Source organism: Triticum aestivum, chromosome 1D, assembly GCF_018294505.1.
Source record: "Triticum aestivum cultivar Chinese Spring chromosome 1D, IWGSC CS RefSeq v2.1, whole genome shotgun sequence".
Taxonomy (NCBI): domain Eukaryota; kingdom Viridiplantae; phylum Streptophyta; class Magnoliopsida; order Poales; family Poaceae; genus Triticum; species Triticum aestivum.
Window position 1 is genome coordinate 61,714,832 of NC_057796.1, and position 17,551 is coordinate 61,732,382.

The window sequence follows — 17,551 nt, forward strand, 5'->3', positions numbered from 1 at the left end:
ATGATGAAGTTACCGACGCAGGGCTTCGCCTAAGCACTACAACGATATGACCGGGGTGGAATCTGTGGAGGGGGGCATGCTACCTCTTGAGCACTGCGTTGGTTTTCCCTTGAAGAGGAAAGGGTGATGCAGTAAAGTAGCGTAAGTATTTCCCTCAGTTTTTGAGAACCAAGGTATCAATCCAGTAGGAGGCCACGCACGAGTCCCTCGCACCTACACAAACAAATAAAATCCTCGCAACCAACGCAAGAAAGGGGTTGTCAATCCCTTCACGGTCACTTACGAAAGTGAGATCTGATAGATATGATAAGATAATATTTTTGGTATTTTTGTGATAAAGACGCAAAGTAAAGAAAGAAAAATAAAAATGGCGCCAGAAATAGCTTGTTGACGGGAGATTAATATGATGGAAAATAGACCCGGGGGCCATAGGTTTCACTAGTGGCTTCTCTCATGAGCATAAGTATTACGGTGGGTGAACAAATTACTGTTGAGCAATTGACAGAATTGAGCATAGTTATGAGAATATCTAGGTATGATCATGTATATAGGCATCAGTCCGCGACAAGTAGACCGACTCCTGCCTGCATCTACTACTATTACTCCACACATCGATCGCTATCCAGCATGCATCTAGAGTATTAATTTCAAAAGAACAGAGTAACGCTTTAAGTAAGATGACATGATGTAGAGGGATAAACTCATGCAATATGATATAAACCCCATCTTGTTATCCTCGATGGCAACAATACAATACGTGCCTTGCTGCCCCTACTGTCACTGGGAAAGGACACCGCAAGATTGAACCCAAAGCTAAGCACTTCTCCCATTGCAAGAAAGATCAATCTAGTAGGCCAAACCAAACTGATAATTCGAAGAGACTTGCAAAGATAACCAATCATACATAAAAGAATTCAGAGAAGATTCAAATATTGTTCATAGATAAACTTGATCATAAACCCACAATTCATCGGTCTCAACAAACACACCGCAAAATAAGATTACATCGAATAGATCTCCACGAGAGAGGGGGAGAACATTGTATTGAGATCCAAAAAGAAAGAAGAAGCCATCTAGCTAATAACTATGGACCCGAAGGTCTGAGTAAACTACTCACACATCATCAGAGAGGCTATGGTGTTGATGTAGAAGCCCTCCGTGATCAATGCCCCCTCCGGCAGGACGCCGAAAAAAGCCCCAAGATGGGATCTCACGGGTACAGAAGGTTGCGGTGGTGGAATTAGGTTTTCGTGGATGCTTCTGTTGGTTTGGGGGTACATAGGTATATATAGGAGGAAGAAGTACGTCAGTGGAGCAACGTGCGCCCCACGAGGGTGGAGGGCACGCCCCCCTACCTCGTGCCTTCCTGGTTGATGTCTTGACGTAGGGTCCAAGTCCCCAAAGGTTTCATTCCGTTTGGACTCCATTTGATATTCTTTGTCTGCGAAACTCTGAAATAGGCAAAAAAAATAGCAATTCTGGGCTGGGCCTCCGGTTAATAGGTTAGTCCCAAAAATAATATAAAAGTATATAACAAAGCCCATTAATCATCCAAAACAGAATATAATATAGCATGAAGCAATCAAAAATTATAGATACGTTGGAGACGTATCAAGCATCCCCAAGCTTAATTCCTGCTCGTCCTCGAGTAGGTAAATGATAAAAACAGAATTTTTGATGCGGAATGCTACTTAGTATAATTTTTTAATGTAACCCTCTTAATTGTGGTATGAATATTCAGATCTGAAAGATTCAAGATAAAAGTTTAATATTGACATAAAAGCAATAATACTTCAAGCATACTAACTAAGCAATTATGTCTTCTCAAAATAACATGGCCAAAGAAAGTTCATCCCTACAAAATCATATAGTTTAGTCATGCTCCATTTTCGTCACACAAGAATGCTCTCATCATGCACAACCCCGATGACAAGCCAAGCAATTGTTTCATACTTTAGTAATCTCAAACTTTTTCAACCTTCACGCAATACATGAGCGTGAGCCATGGATATAGCACTATGGGTGGAATAGAATATAATGATGGGGGTTATGTGGAGAAGACAAAAAAGGAGAAAGTCTCACATCAACGCGGCTAATCAACGGGCTATGGAGATGCCCATCGATTGATGTTAATGCCAGGAGTAGGGATTGCCATGCAACAGATGCACTAGAGCTATAAATGCATGAAAGCTCAACAAAAGAAACTAAGTGGGTGTGCATCCAACTTGCTTCCTCACGAAGACCTAGGGCATTTGAGGAAGCCCATTGTTGGAATATACAAGCCAAGTTCTATAATGAAAAATTCCCACTAGTATATGAAAGTGACAAAACAAGAGACTCTCTATCATGAAAATCATGGTGCTACTTTGAAGCACAAGTGTGGAAAAAAAGGATAGTAGCATTGTCCCTTTTTTTGGGGCCTTCCTTTTTTTATTTGGCCTTTCTTTCTTTTTTTGGGACAATACTCTATGAATGATGATCATCACACTTCTATTTATTTACAACTCAATGATTACAACTCGATACTAGAACAAAGTATGACTCTATATGAATGCCTCCGGCGGTATACCGGGTAGCAATGAATCAAGAGTGACATGTATGAAAAATTATGAACGGTGGCTTTGCCACAAATACGATGTCAACTACATGATTATGCAAAGCAACATGACAATGATGAACGTGTCATAATAAACGGAACGGTGGAAAGTTGCATGGCAATATATCTCGGAATGGCTATGGAAATGCCATAATAGGTAGATATGGTGGCTGTTTTGAGGAAGATATAAGGAGGTTTATGCGTGAATGAGCGTATCATATCGCGGGGTTTGGATGCACCGGCAAAGTTTGCACCAACTCTCAATGTGAGAAAGGGCAATGCACGGTACCGAAGAGGCTAGCAATGATGGAAGGGTAAGAGTGCGTATAATCCATGGACTCAACATTAGTCATAAAGAACTCATATACTTATTGCAAAAATCTACAAGTCATCAAAAACCAAGCATTACGCGCATGCTCCTAGGGGGATAGATTGGTAGGAAAAGACCATCGCTCGTCCCCGACCGCCACTCATAAGGAAGACAATCAAAGAACACCTCATGTTTCAAATTTGTTACATAACGTTTACCATACGTGCATGCTACGGGACTTGCAAACTTCAACACAAGTATTTCTCAATTTCACAATTACTCAACTAGCACAACTTTAATATCACTACCTCCATATCTCAAAACAATCATCAAACTTCTCTTAGTATTCAGCACACTCATAAGAAAGTTTTTCTTTTACTAGTCTCGAATACTTAGCATATTAGGATTAATTTTCCTTTTTAAGCAAATTACCATGCTGTTTAAGACTCTCAAAATAATATAATTGAAGCATGAGAGAATAATAGTTTCTATAAAACAAAACCACCGCCGTGCTCTAAAAGATATAAGTGAAGCACTAGAGCAAAAACTATATAGCTCAAAAGATATAAGCGAAGCGCATAGAGTATTCTAATAAATTTTGAATCATGTGTGTCTCTCTCAAAAGGTGTTTACAGAAAAGATTATTGTGGTAAACTAAAAAGCAAAGACTCAAATCATACAAGACGCTCCAAGCAAAACACTTATTATGTGGTGAATTAAAATATAGCTCCAAGTAAAGTTACCGATGGAAGTAGACGAAAGAGGGGATGCCTTCCGGGGCATCCCCAAGCTTTGGCTTTTAGGTTTCCTTAGATTATCTTGGGGTGCCATGGGAATCCCCAAGCTTAGGCTCTTGCCACTCCTTGTTCCATAATCCATCAAATCTTTTACCCAAAACTTGAAAACTTCACAACACAAAACTTAACAGAAAATCTCGTGAGCTCCGTTAGCGAAAGAAAACAAAACACCAATTCAAGGTACTGTAATGAACTCATTATTTATTTATATTGGTGTTAAACCTACTGTATTCCAACTTCTCTATGGTTTATAAACTATTTTACTAGCCATAGATTCATCAAAATAAGCAAACAACACACGAAAAACAGAATCTGTCAAAAACAGAACAGTCTGTAGTAATCTGTAACTAACGCAAACTTCTGGAAATCCAAAAATTCAGCCAAAATAGGACGACCTAGACAATTTGTTTATTGATCAGAAGAAATTGGAATCAATATTTTATCACGTTCCGGTGATTTTTAACAATTGTTTTCGTGAACAGAAAGTTTCTGGAATTTTCAGCAAGATCAAATAACTATCATCCAAGAAGATCCTATAAGTTTAACTTGGCACAAACACTAATTAAAACATAAAAATGTTGGGGAACGTAGTAATTTCAAAAATTTCCTACGCACACGCAAGATCATGGTGATGCATAGCAACGAGAGGGGAGAGTGTTGTCCACGTACCCTCGTAGACCGAAAGCGGAAGCGTTAACACAACGCGGTTGATGTAGTCGTACGTCTTCACGATCGGACCGATCAAGTACCGAACGCACGGCACCTCCGAGTTCAGCACACGTTCAGCTCGATGACGTCCCTCGAACTCCGATCCAACCGAGTGTTGAGGGAGAGTTTCGTCAGCACGACGGCGTGGTGACGATGATGATGTTCTACCGACGCAGGGCTTCGCCTAAGCACCGCTACAATATTATCGAGGTGTAATATGGTGGAGGGGGGCACCGCACACGGCTAAAAGATCGTTGATCAATTGTGTGTCTCGAGGTGCCCCCCTGCCCCCGTATATAAAGGTGCAAGGGGGAGGCCGCCGGCCAAGGAGGAGAGGCGCGCCTAGGAGGAGTCCTACTCCTACCGGGAGTAGGACTCCCCCCCCTTTCCATGTTGGACTAGGAGAGAGGGGAAAGAGGTGGAGGGGAGGAAGGAAGGGGGGCACCGCCCCCTCTCCTTGTCCTATTCGGACTGGGGGGGAAGGGGCGCGTGGACCTGCCCTGGCCTCCTCTCCTCTCTTCCACCTAGGCCCAATAAGGCCCATTAAGTTACCGGGGGGTTCCGGTAACCTCCCGGTACTCCGGAAAAATCCCGATTTCACCCGGAACACTTCCGATGTCCAAACATAGGCTTCCAATATATCAATCTTTATGTCTCGACCATTTCGAGACTCCTCGTCATGTCCGTGATCACATCCGGGACTCCGAACAACCTTCGGTACATCAAAACATATAAACTCATAATATAACTGTCATCGTAACGTTAAGCGTGCGGACCCTACGGGTTCGAGAACTATGTAGACATGACCGAGACACCTCTCCGGTCAATAACCAATAGCGGAACCTGGATGCTCATATTGGTTCCCACATATTCTACGAAGATCTTTATCTGTCAGACCGCATAACAACATACGTTGTTCCCTTTGTCATCGGTATGTTACTTGCCCGAGATTCGATCGTCGGTATCTCTATACCTAGTTCAATCTCGTTACCGGCAAGTCTCTTTACTCGTTCCGTAATACATCATCCCGCAACTAACTCATTAGTCACAATGCTTGCAAGGCTTATAGTGATGTGTATTACTGAGTGGGCCCAGAGATACCTCTCCGACAATCGGAGTGACAAATCCTAATCTCGAAATACGCCAACCCAACAAGTACCTTTGGAGACACCTGTAGAGCACCTTTATAATCATCCAGTTACGTTGTGACGTTTGGTAGCACACAAAGTGTTCCTCCGGTAAACGGGAGTTGCATAATCTCATAGTCATAGGAACATGTATAAGTCATGAAGAAAGCAATAGCAACATACTAAACGATCGAGTGCTAAGCTAACGGAATGGGTCAAGTCAATCACATCATTCTCCTAATGATGTGATCCCGTTAATCAAATGACAACTCATGTCTATGGCTAGGAAACATAACCATCTTTGATCAACGAGCTAGTCAAGTAGAGGCATACTAGTGACACTCTGTTTGTCTATGTATTCACACATGTATCAAGTTTCCAGTTAATACAAAACTAGCATGAATAATAAACATTTATCATGATATCAGGAAATAAATAATAACTTTATTATTGCCTCTAGGGCATATTTCCTTCAAAAAAACACATCTAACCAGAGGCTAGATCGAAGATTTATTCCTAAACAGAAGCAAAAAGGAAAAAAATAAAAATAAAATTGGGTTGCCTCCCAACAAGCGCTATCGTTCAACGCCCCTAGCTAGGCATAAGAGCAAGAATAGATCTAGGTATTGCCATCTTTGGTTGGCATTTCTTTAATGAGACATCTATCACCCTCAGGAGTTTCTTCCTTTTTATTAATTATCAAACTTCTAGGCAGAAAATCAAAAAATTCATTTGTAGCAAATGGTTCCTTAATGATAGCAAAAAGATTGGGATGAATACTTATAGATTTGAGATCCGCAGTTTCCTTGCTAGAGGATTCACCCTTATTTTTAGGAACATACATAAGCTTGGCAATTTTAGTTGGAGGACTTGGAGTATTCTTTACGGAAGAAAAAGCGGTTCCCAAGTTGGTAATAATACCCTCAAGTTTATCGATTCTAGTGGAATCCTGATTTATTCTTTCATTAACTATGGGTTCCTTCTCCTTAATATTTTTCAAAGTGACTCCTACTTTAGATCCATATTGGGTAATTTGGTTGTGGATCTTTTTATCCAAATTTTCAATTAACTCTACGATAGCAACTTTATTTTCAATAATTTCAAGTCTTTGCATTACATGCTCCAAAGTTAACATAGTTCCATTAACCAAAAGAGGGGGTGAGCCAAACAAATCTATCAAAGCATTATAAGAATCAAAAGTATTGCTACCCAAGAAATTCCCTCCGGTAATGGTATCAAGGATATATCTGTACCAAGGAGTAGCGTCTACATAAAAATTGCGGAGAAGAACGGAAGTAGATTGCTTCCTGGTAGATCTATTTTGAGCATTGCAAATTCTATACCAAGCGTCTTTTAGATTTTCTCCTTCCCTTTGCTTAAAATTAAGAACATCATTTTCGGGAGACAACGGAGAAGATAGGGGACTAGCCATCACGACAAGCAAGCGATCCAACACACGAGCAAATAAGAAGAGAGCGAAAAAGAGGTGAACGGAAAAGAGAGGGCGAATAAAACGGCAAGGGTGAAGTGAGGGAGAGGAAAACGAGAGGCAAATGGCAAATAATGTAATGAGGGAGATAAGGGTTTGTGATGGGTACTTGGTATGTTGACTTTTGCGTAGACTCCCCGGCAACGGCGCCAGAAATGGCTCGTTGTCGGGAGTCAAATCTTGACTTGACTTGGTGTAGGCCTCCCCGGCAACGGCGCCAGAAATCCTTCTTGCTACCTCTTGAGCACTGCGTTGGTTTTCCCTTGAAGAGGAAAGGGTGATGCAGTAAAGTAGCGTAAGTATTTCCCTCAGTTTTTGAGAACCAAGGTATCAATCCAGTAGGAGGCCACGCACGAGTTCCTCGCACCTACACAAACAAATAAAATCCTCGCAACCAACGCAATAAAGGGGTTGTCAATCCCTTCAAGGTCACTTACGAAAGTGAGATCTGATAGATATGATAAGATAATATTTTTGGTAATTTTGTGATAAAGACGCAAAGTAAAGAAAGCAAAATAAAAACGGCGCCAGAAATAGCTTGTTGACGGGAGATTAATATGATGGAAAATAGACCCGGGGGCCATAGGTTTCACTAGTGGCTTCTCTCATGAGCATAAGTATTACGGTGGGTGAACAAATTACTGTTGAGCAATTGACAGAATTGAGCATAGTTATGAGAATATCTAGGTATGATCATGTATATAGGCATCACGTCCGCGACAAGTAGACCGACTCCTGCCTGCATCTATTACTATTACTCCACACATCGACCGCTATCCAGCATGCATCTAGAGTATTAAGTTCAAAAGAACAGAGTAACGCTTTAAGTAAGATCACATGATGTAGAGGGATAAACTCATGCAATATGATATAAACCCCATCTTGTTATCCTCGATGGCAACAATACAATACGTGCCTTGCTGCCCCTACTGTCACTGGGAAAGGACACCGCAAGATTGAACCCAAAGCTAAGCACTTGTCCCATTGCAAAAAGATCAATCTAGTAGGCCAAACCAAACTGATTCAAATATTGTTCATAGATAAACTTGATCATAAACCCACAATTCATCGGTCTCAACAAACACACCGCAAAAGAAGATTACACCGAATAGATCTCCATGAGAGAGGGGGAGAACATTGTATTGAGATCCAAAAAGAGAGAAGAAGCCATCTAGCTAATAACTATGGACCCGAAGGTCTGAGGTAAACTACTCACACATCATCGGGAGGCTATGGTGTTGATGTAGAAGCCCTCCGTGATCAATGCCCCCTCCGTCAGGACGCCGGAAAAGGCCCCAAGATGGGATCTCACGGGTACAGAAGGTTGCGGCAGTGGAATTAGGTTTTCGTGGATGCTTCTGTTGGTTTGGGGGTACGTAGGTATATATAGGAGGAAGAAGTACGTCGGTGGAGCAACGTGGGCCCCACGAGGGTGGAGGGCGCGCCCAGGGGGGTCCAAGTCCTCTGGATCACGTTCGTTTCGAAAATCACGTTCCCGAAGGTTTCATTCCGTTTGGACTCCGTTTGATATTCTTTTTCTGCGAAACTCTGAAATAGGCACAAAAAACAGCAATTCTGGGTTGGGCCTCCGGTTAATAGGTTAGTCCCAAAAATACTATAAAAGTGTATAACAAAGCCCATTAATCATCCAAAACAGAATATAATATAGCATGAAGCAATAAAAAATTATAGATACGTTGAAGACGTATCAGGGCACCGCACACGGCTAAAACAACTATTAACTTGTGTGGCTATGGGGTGCCCCCTTCCCCCGTATATAAAGGAGTGGAGGAGGGGGAGGGCCGGCCCTCTATGGCGCGCCCTAGGAGGAGTCCTACTCCCACTGGGAGTAGGATCCCCCCTTCCCTAGTTCGAGTAGGAGAGAAGGAAGGAGGAGAGAGGGAGAAGGAAAGGGGGCGCCGCCCCCCTTCCCTAGTCCAATTCGAACCCAAGGGGGAGGGGGCGCGCGGCCTGCCCTGGCCGCCCCTCTCTCTCTCTCCACTAAAGCCCATTGGGGCCCATATACTCCCCGAGGGGTTCCGGTAACCCCCCGGTACTCCGGTAAATGCCCGAACTCACCCGGAACCATTCCGATGTCCAAACATAGTCATCCAATATATCGATCTTCGTGGCTTGACCATTTCGAGACTCCTCGTCATTTCCGTGATCATATCCGGGACTCCGAACAACCTTTGGTACATAAAACACATAAACTCATAATACTGATCGTCACCGAATGTTAAGTGTGCGGACCCTACGGGTTCGAGAACTATGTAGACATGACCGAGACTCATCTCCGGTCAATAACCAATAGCAGAACCTGGATGCTCATATTGGTTCCTACATATTCTACGAAGATATTTATCGGTCAAACCGCACAACAACATATGTAGTTCCCTTTGTCATCGGTATGTTACTTGCCCGAGATTCGATCGTCGGTATCTCAATACCTAGTTCAATCTCGTTACCGGCAAGTCTCTTTACTCGTTCTGTAATGCATCATCCCGCAACTAACTCATTAGTCACAATGCTTGCAAGGCTTATAGTGATGTGCATTATCGAGAGGGCCCAGAGATACCTCTCCAATACTCGGAGTAACAAATCCTAATCTCGATCTATGCCAACTCAACAAACACCAACGGAGACACCTGTAGAGCATCCTTATAATCACCCAGTTACGTTGTGACGTTTGATAGCACACTAAGTGTTCCTTCGGTATTCAGGAGTTGCATAATCTCATAGTCATAGGAACATGTATAAGTTATGAAGAAAGCAATAGCAACAAACTAAACGATCATCGTGCTAAGCTAACGGATGGGTCAAGTCAATCACATCATTCCCTAATGATGTGATCCCGTTTATCAAATGCCAACTCTTTGTCCATGGCTAGGAAACTTAACCATCTTTGATTAACGAGCTAGTCAAGTAGAGGCATACTAGTAACACTCTGTTTGTCTATGTATTCACACATGTACTAAGTTTCCGGTTAATACAATTCTAGCATGAATAATAAACATTTATCATGATATAAGGAAATATAAATAACAACTTTATTATTGCCTCTAGAGCATATTTACTTCATGATGCATGTTTGACCGTTACTTACCGGCGTCGCTAGAAACCACTTTGGCCCGATGCATGAGATCAGCGGATTGAAGCGGAAAATTGCGCGGCGATGCTGCCTACCGGCAGCCGCTCGTCTAATCAGCTAGTAATGCCTCACATCGTATACTGGTTTATGTGTTGTATAAAAAGTGTTCCATTTTTATGCAATGTTTGGTATTTCAATGGCTGGCCCACCACTACAGCTCACATACAAGATTGACAGTAATGTGACGGACCCGCTCTCTCTCTCTTCTCTCATACAATAAATCCAACCATTTCTTTCACCTTGGCTAATTTAAAACATTCATATCTTTTAAACCATATATTTGTTTTTGAAACATTTTTTATATTTGAACTCCTTGCGCTAAAACTATTAAAATAAGATCAATCTTGAATATTTTTCAACCATGTTTAAATTCGAGTGTGCATTTCACATTTCAAAATAATCAATTTCACATTGATACATTACAATTTCACAAATTTCGAATTTACATTTCACTTTCCATTGGCTTGTTTCACAAATATAACATATATTTCAATTGCGCATTTCTAAAATAACCTATTCCACTCTTTTGAAATACATTTTCAAATAATCAGTTTCACACAGATACATTACAGTTTCACTTTTGTGACTACTATTTCACACTTTACGACTTACATTTCGGATATTCCCTTTTGCTCCTACGTGCATATGCACCCATTGTCGAAATACACATTTCAAAAAGTTGAAAAATTCGGAACAAAAATCCCGTGTGTATATTCGGACATTTTATGTCCGTTCACAAGGTTTCGGTGAAAAACGATATTTTTTGTGGCTTGTGTAAAAAAGACAATTTCTGATGCTTCATTCTAACTATTCACGAGGCATTTCTTTATCTTTTTTACGCAAGCCACAAAAAACGTCGTTTTTCACCGAAACCTTGTGAACGGACATAAAATGTCCGGATATACACGCGGGATTTTTGTTCCGAATTTTTCAACTTTTCAAAATGTGTGTTTTCGACAATGGGTGCATATGCACCTAGGAGCAAAAAAGCCGCGTCACTTTCAGTAGCTTGTTTCACAAAAAACAACTATTTCAATTGCACATTTCTTAAATAAACCATTTCATTATTTTGAAATAGATTGTTTCACATTTTCAAAATAATCAATTTCGCAATGATGCATTATAATTTTACTTTCCGTGGTTGCTATTTCATAATTGAGAACTACATTTCACATTTCACTCGGTTGTTTCACAAAAAAAACATCTATTTCAATTGCGCATTTAAAAAAACATGTTTCACTCTCTTGACAAAAATGGTTACACATTTCCAAATAATCAGTTTCACAAGCTATCACTTTAATTTCATATTTGGGTTAATACAGGTTTCTAGTGAATTAAGTTGGTTTCACACATTTCAATTGAAATAGGGTTTTCCATATTTTTCTAGTGAAATAGATTTGTTTCACATATGGAATGTGAAATGTTGAAATTTAAAAGTGTTAAAAAATGTATCCAAGATTGGTCTAGTTCTAAAGCTTTCGTCGCCAGGAGTTCAAATATATAAATTATTTCAAATATTAATTTATAGTTTAAATGATATGGACAATTTAATTTAGCTAAGATGAAACAAAAGGATGAATTTATGTGTGAGAGAAGAGAGAGCGGGCTGTCACATGCTGCCACCGCTTCTATCCCTGCCATACGAAAGGAGAATGGTGGGATCAAACTGTTGTATTAGGCATGGTATTCAGTCTGTATATCAAAAAGGGAAGAATAATAGACGTTTATCGCCCGAATCTTAAAGCCATCGATGGAAGGTGAGATCGATGGAAGGTGAGATTGTTTTCAGTATGTACCGCAAACGATCAAGATGACTTTCCCATCAGCGGATTGAGCGTGAGCAACGTCGTCGGAAGAGGAGACCTCTGCAGTAACGTTGCTAGCGACTTAGTTAGCACACAAGACCTCGTTGAGCAAAACGGAAAATTGCGCGTTAACGCCAGGTAGTGGCAGATCTCTAGCCGTTTATTGAGTGTTGAAGAGTCATGTGCGAGAAAATGTATAACACGTGAACCATTTTTCAGATAAAATACACTCCAATACACTGTGCGCATGTCAGATGATACAGTAGGTCCCCATGCTTTTTAGTCAGATGGTGCACCACGGTTGCATGCATGCGCTGCCATTCTCTCTCTTCTCTCTCCCAGACAAACCTATCCATTTATTTTATGATTGCTAACTTAAGTCGTTCATATCTTTTAAATCAATATTCCAGTTTGAAAACTATTTATATATTTGAACTTTAAAACAAGACCGATTTTGAATACATTTTAAATAAGTTTAAAATTCATTAAACATATTTCACTCGCTTGAAATCTTTTAAATAAAATGATTTCAATCATTTTCACAAGTTGATATTTTTGCTTCATGTTGTTTTTCACTTTCTAAACTTACATTTCATTTTCCACTGGCGTGTTTCAGAAAAATCATATCTATTTCAATTGCACATTTTTTAAAGAAAATATTTCACTATTTTAAAATAATTCGTTTCACATTCGGAAAAACGATTTCACAAGTTGACATTTCAGTTTCATAATGTCTTTCATTTTTGGAACCTACATTTCATTTTACTTTGGCTTTTTTCATAGAAATGACATGTATTTCAATTGCGCATTTTTGAAATAACATGTTTCACACTCTTGAAATAAACTGTTACACATTTTGAAATAATCATTTTCACAAGTTGTCATTTCACTTGATATTGTTTTTTACTTTCAGAACCTACATTTCACTTTGCACTGGTTTGTTTCCCAAAAATCAACTCTATTTCAATTTCACGCTATTGAAATAGCATATTTCACTCTTTTAAAATAAACCATTACACATTTCAAAATTTTCAATTTCACAAGTTGACATTCAGTTTCACTTTTTATTTCCGACTTTCAGAACCTACATTTCACTTTGCACTAGTTTGTTTCACAAAAATTACATCTATTTCAATTTCACTTTACTGAAAAAGCATATATCGCTCTTTTGGAGTAAACTGTTATACATGCCATAATCTTCAATTTCACAAGTTGAGATTTTAGTTTCACATTTTTTTCCAATTTCAGTAGGTGCATTTTATTTTTCACTGGATTCTTTCACAAAAATCACATCTATTTCAATTGCGTATTTTCGAACTAACTTATTTTACTCTTTTGAAATAAAAATGTTAATTAGTTTCACAAGTTGACATTGGAGTTTCATATTTGGGTTTAATCGGTTTATGTAAAAAATGTTATTTTCACAAGTTGATATTTTAGTTTCACATTTTTTTCACTTTCAGTAGGTGCATTTTACTTTTCACTGGTTTCTTTCACAAAAATCACATCTATTTCAATTGCACATTTATGAAATAACTTATTTTACTCTTTTGAAATAAAAATGTTACACACTTACAAATAATTAGTTTCACAAGTTGACATTTGAGTTTCATATTTGGGTTTAATAGGTTTGTGTGAAAAATGGTATTTTCACGTATTTCTAGTGAAATAGGTTTGTTTTAAATTTTTCTAGCGAAATGGGTTTATTTCACATATGAAATGTGAAATGTTGAAAAATTAAATGTTTTTGAAATAAAATAATATTGCACAGTTCCAAATAATTAGTTTCACAAGTTGGCAGTTGAGATTTTAGTTTCACATTTTTTCACCTTCAATAGGTGCATTTTACTTTTCATTGGCTTTTTCACAAAAATCACATCTATTTTCGATTCCACATTTATGAAATAACATTTTTTTAACACTTTTGAAATAAAAATGTTACACTCTGCCAAATGATTAGTTTCACAAATTGACATTTGAGTTTCATATTTAGTTTTCATATGTTTATGTAAAAAAAATGTTATTTTCACAAGTTGAGATTTTAGTTTCACATTTTTTTCACTTTAAGTAGGTGCATTTTACTTTTCATTGACTCCTTTCACAAAAATCAAATCTATTTGAATTGCATATTTATGAAATAATGTTTTTTACTCTTTTGAAATAAAAGTGTTACACACTTCCAAATAATTAGTTTCACATTTTTTTCACTGTCAATAGGTACATTTTACTTTTCGCTCGCTTATTTCACAAAAATCACATCTATTTCAATTGCACATTTATGAAATAACATTTTTTCACTCTTTTGAAATAAAAATGTTACACTCTTCCAAATGATTAGTTTCACAAGTTGACATTTGAGTTTCATATTTGGGTTTAATAGGTTTATGTAAACAATGTTATTTTCACAAGTTGAGATTTTAGTTTCACAATTTTTCACGTTCAGTAGGTGCATTTTACTTTTCACTGGCTTCTTTAAGAAAAATAACATCTATTGCAATTGCATATTTATGAAATAATGTTTCTTTTTCCTCCTCTGAAATAAATATGTTACACACTTCCAAATAATTAGTTTCACAAGTTGAGATTTTAGTTTCACATTTTTTTACTGTCAATAGGCACATTTTACTTTTCGCTGGCTTCTTTGACAAAAATCACATCTATTTAAATTGCACATTTCTGAAATAATATTTTTTTTACTCTTTTAAAATAAAAATGTTACACTCTTCCAAATGATTAGTTTCACAAGTTGACATTTGAGTTTCATATTTGGCTTTAATAGATTTATGTGAAAAATGTTATTTTCACAAGTTGAGATTTTAGTTTTACATTTTTTCACTGTCAATAGGTTCATTTTGCTTTTCGCGGGCTTCTTTCACAAAAATCACATTTTTATTTCAATTGCACGTTTATGAAATAACATTTTGTTCTCGTTTGAAATAAAAATGTTACACTCTTCCAAATGATTAGTTTCACAAGTTGATATTTGAGTTTCATATTAGGTTCAATAGGTTTATGTAAAAAATGTTATTTTCACAAGTTGAGATTTTAGTTTCACATTTTTTTTCACTTCCAGTAGGTGCATTTCACTTTTCACCGGCTTCTTTAACAGAAATCACATATATTTCAATTGCACATTCATGAAATAATTTTTTTACTCTTTTGAAATAAAAATATTACACACTTCTAAATAATTAGTTTCACAAGTTGAGATTTTAGTTACACTTTTTTTACTGTCAATAGCTGCATTTTACTTTTCGTTGGCTTCTTTCAAAAAAATCACATCTATTTAAATTGCACATTTATGAAATAACATTTTTTTACTCTTTTGAAATAAAAATGTTACACTCTTCCAAATGATTAGTTTCATCCGTTGACATTTGAGTTTCATATTTGGGTTTAATAGGTTTATGTAAAAAAATGTTATTTTCAGAAGTTGAGATTTTAGTTGCGCATTTTTTTTTAATTTCAGTAGGTGCATTTTACTTTTCACTGTCTTCTTTAACAAAAATCACATCTATTTCAATTGAACATTTATGAAATAATGTTTTTTTACTCTTTTGAAATAAAAATGTTGCGCACTTCCAAATAACTAATTTCACAAGTTGACATTTGAGTTCCATATTTGGGTTTAATAGGTTTATGCCAAAAATGTTATTTTCACAAGTTGAGATTCGAGTTTCACATTTTTTTTTCACTTTTAGTAGGTGCATTTTACTTTTCACTGACTTCTTTCCCAAAAATCACATCTATTTCAATTGCACATTTACGAAATAACTTATTTACTCTTTTGAAATAAAAATGTTACACAGTTAGAAATAATTTGTTTCACAAGTTGACATTAGAGTTTCATATTTGGGTTTAATTGGTTTATGTGAAAAATGTCATATTCACAAGTTGAGATTTTAGTTTCACATATTTTTCCTTTTAGTAGGTGCATTTTACATTTCACTGGCTTCTTTCACAAAAATTACATCTATTTCAATTGGACATTTATCAAATAACTTATTTTACTCTTTTGAAATAAAAATGTTACACGCTTCCAAATAATTAGTTTCACAAATTGACATTTGAGTTTCATATTTGGGTTTTTTAGTTTTATGTGAATACTCTTATTAGATTTTAGTTTCACATTTTTTTCAATTGTAGTATGTGCATTTTACTTTTCACTGGCTTATTTCATAAAAATCACATATATTTCAGTTGGACATTTACGAAGTAACTTATTTTACTCTTTTGAAATAAAATTTTTACACACTTCCAAATAATTAGTTTCACAAGTTGACATTTGAGTTTCATATTTGGGTTTAAACAACTTTTGTAAAAAATGGTTATTTACACAAGTTGAGATTTTAGTTTCACATTTTTTATCGCTTTCAATAGGTGCATTTTACTTTTCACTGGCTTCTTTCACAAAAATCACATCTATTTCAACTGAACATTGATGAAATAACTTGTTTTAGTCTTTTCAAATTAAAATATTACACACTTCCAAATAATTAATTTCACAAGTTGACATTTGAGTTTCATATTTGGGTTTAACTGGTTTATGTGAAAAATGTTATTTTCACAACTTGAGATTTTAGTTTCACATTTTTTTTACTTGCAGTACGTGCATTTTACTTTTCACTGGCTTATTTCATAAAAATCACATCTATTTCAATTGCACATTTATGAAATAACTTATTTTACTCTTTTGAAATAAAAATGTTACACACTTCCAAATAATCAGTTTCACAAGTTGACATTTGAGTTTCATATTTGGTTTAATAGGTTTATGTGAAAATGTTATTTTCACAAGTTGAGATTTTAATTTCACATTTTTTTCTCACTTTCAGTAGGTGCAATTTACTTTTCATTGACTTCTTTCACAAAAAACACATCTATTTCAATTGCACATTGAAATAACTTTTTTTACTCTCTTGAAATAAAAATGTTGCACACTTCCAAATAATAGTTTCACAAGTTGACATTTAAGTTTCATATTTGGGTTTAATAGGTTTATGTGAAAATTGTTATTTTTGCAAGTTGGGATTTTAGTTTCACATCTTTTTCATTTTCAGTAGGTGCGTTTTACTTTTCACTGGCTTCTCTCAGAAAAATCATATCTATCTCAATTGCACATTTATGAAATAACTTATTTTATTCGTTTGAAATAAAAAATGTTACACACTTCCATATAATTAGTTTCACAAGTTGACATGTGGGTTTCATATTTGGGTTTAATAGGTTTATGTGAAAAATGTTATTTTCACAAGTTGAAATTTTAGTTTCACATTTTTTTCACTTTCAGTAGGTGTATTTTACTTTTCACTGGTTTCTTTCAGAAAAATCACATCTATTTCAATTGCACATTTATGAAATAACTTATTTTACTATTTTGAAATAAAAATGTTACATACTTCCAAATAATTAGTTTCACAAGTTGACATTTGAGTTTCATATTTGTGTTTAATAGGTTTGTGTGAGAAATGTTATTTTCACATATTTCTAGTGAAATAGGGTTGTTTTAGATTTTTCTAGTGAAATGGGTTTATTTCACATATGAAATGTGAAATGTCAAAAATTAAA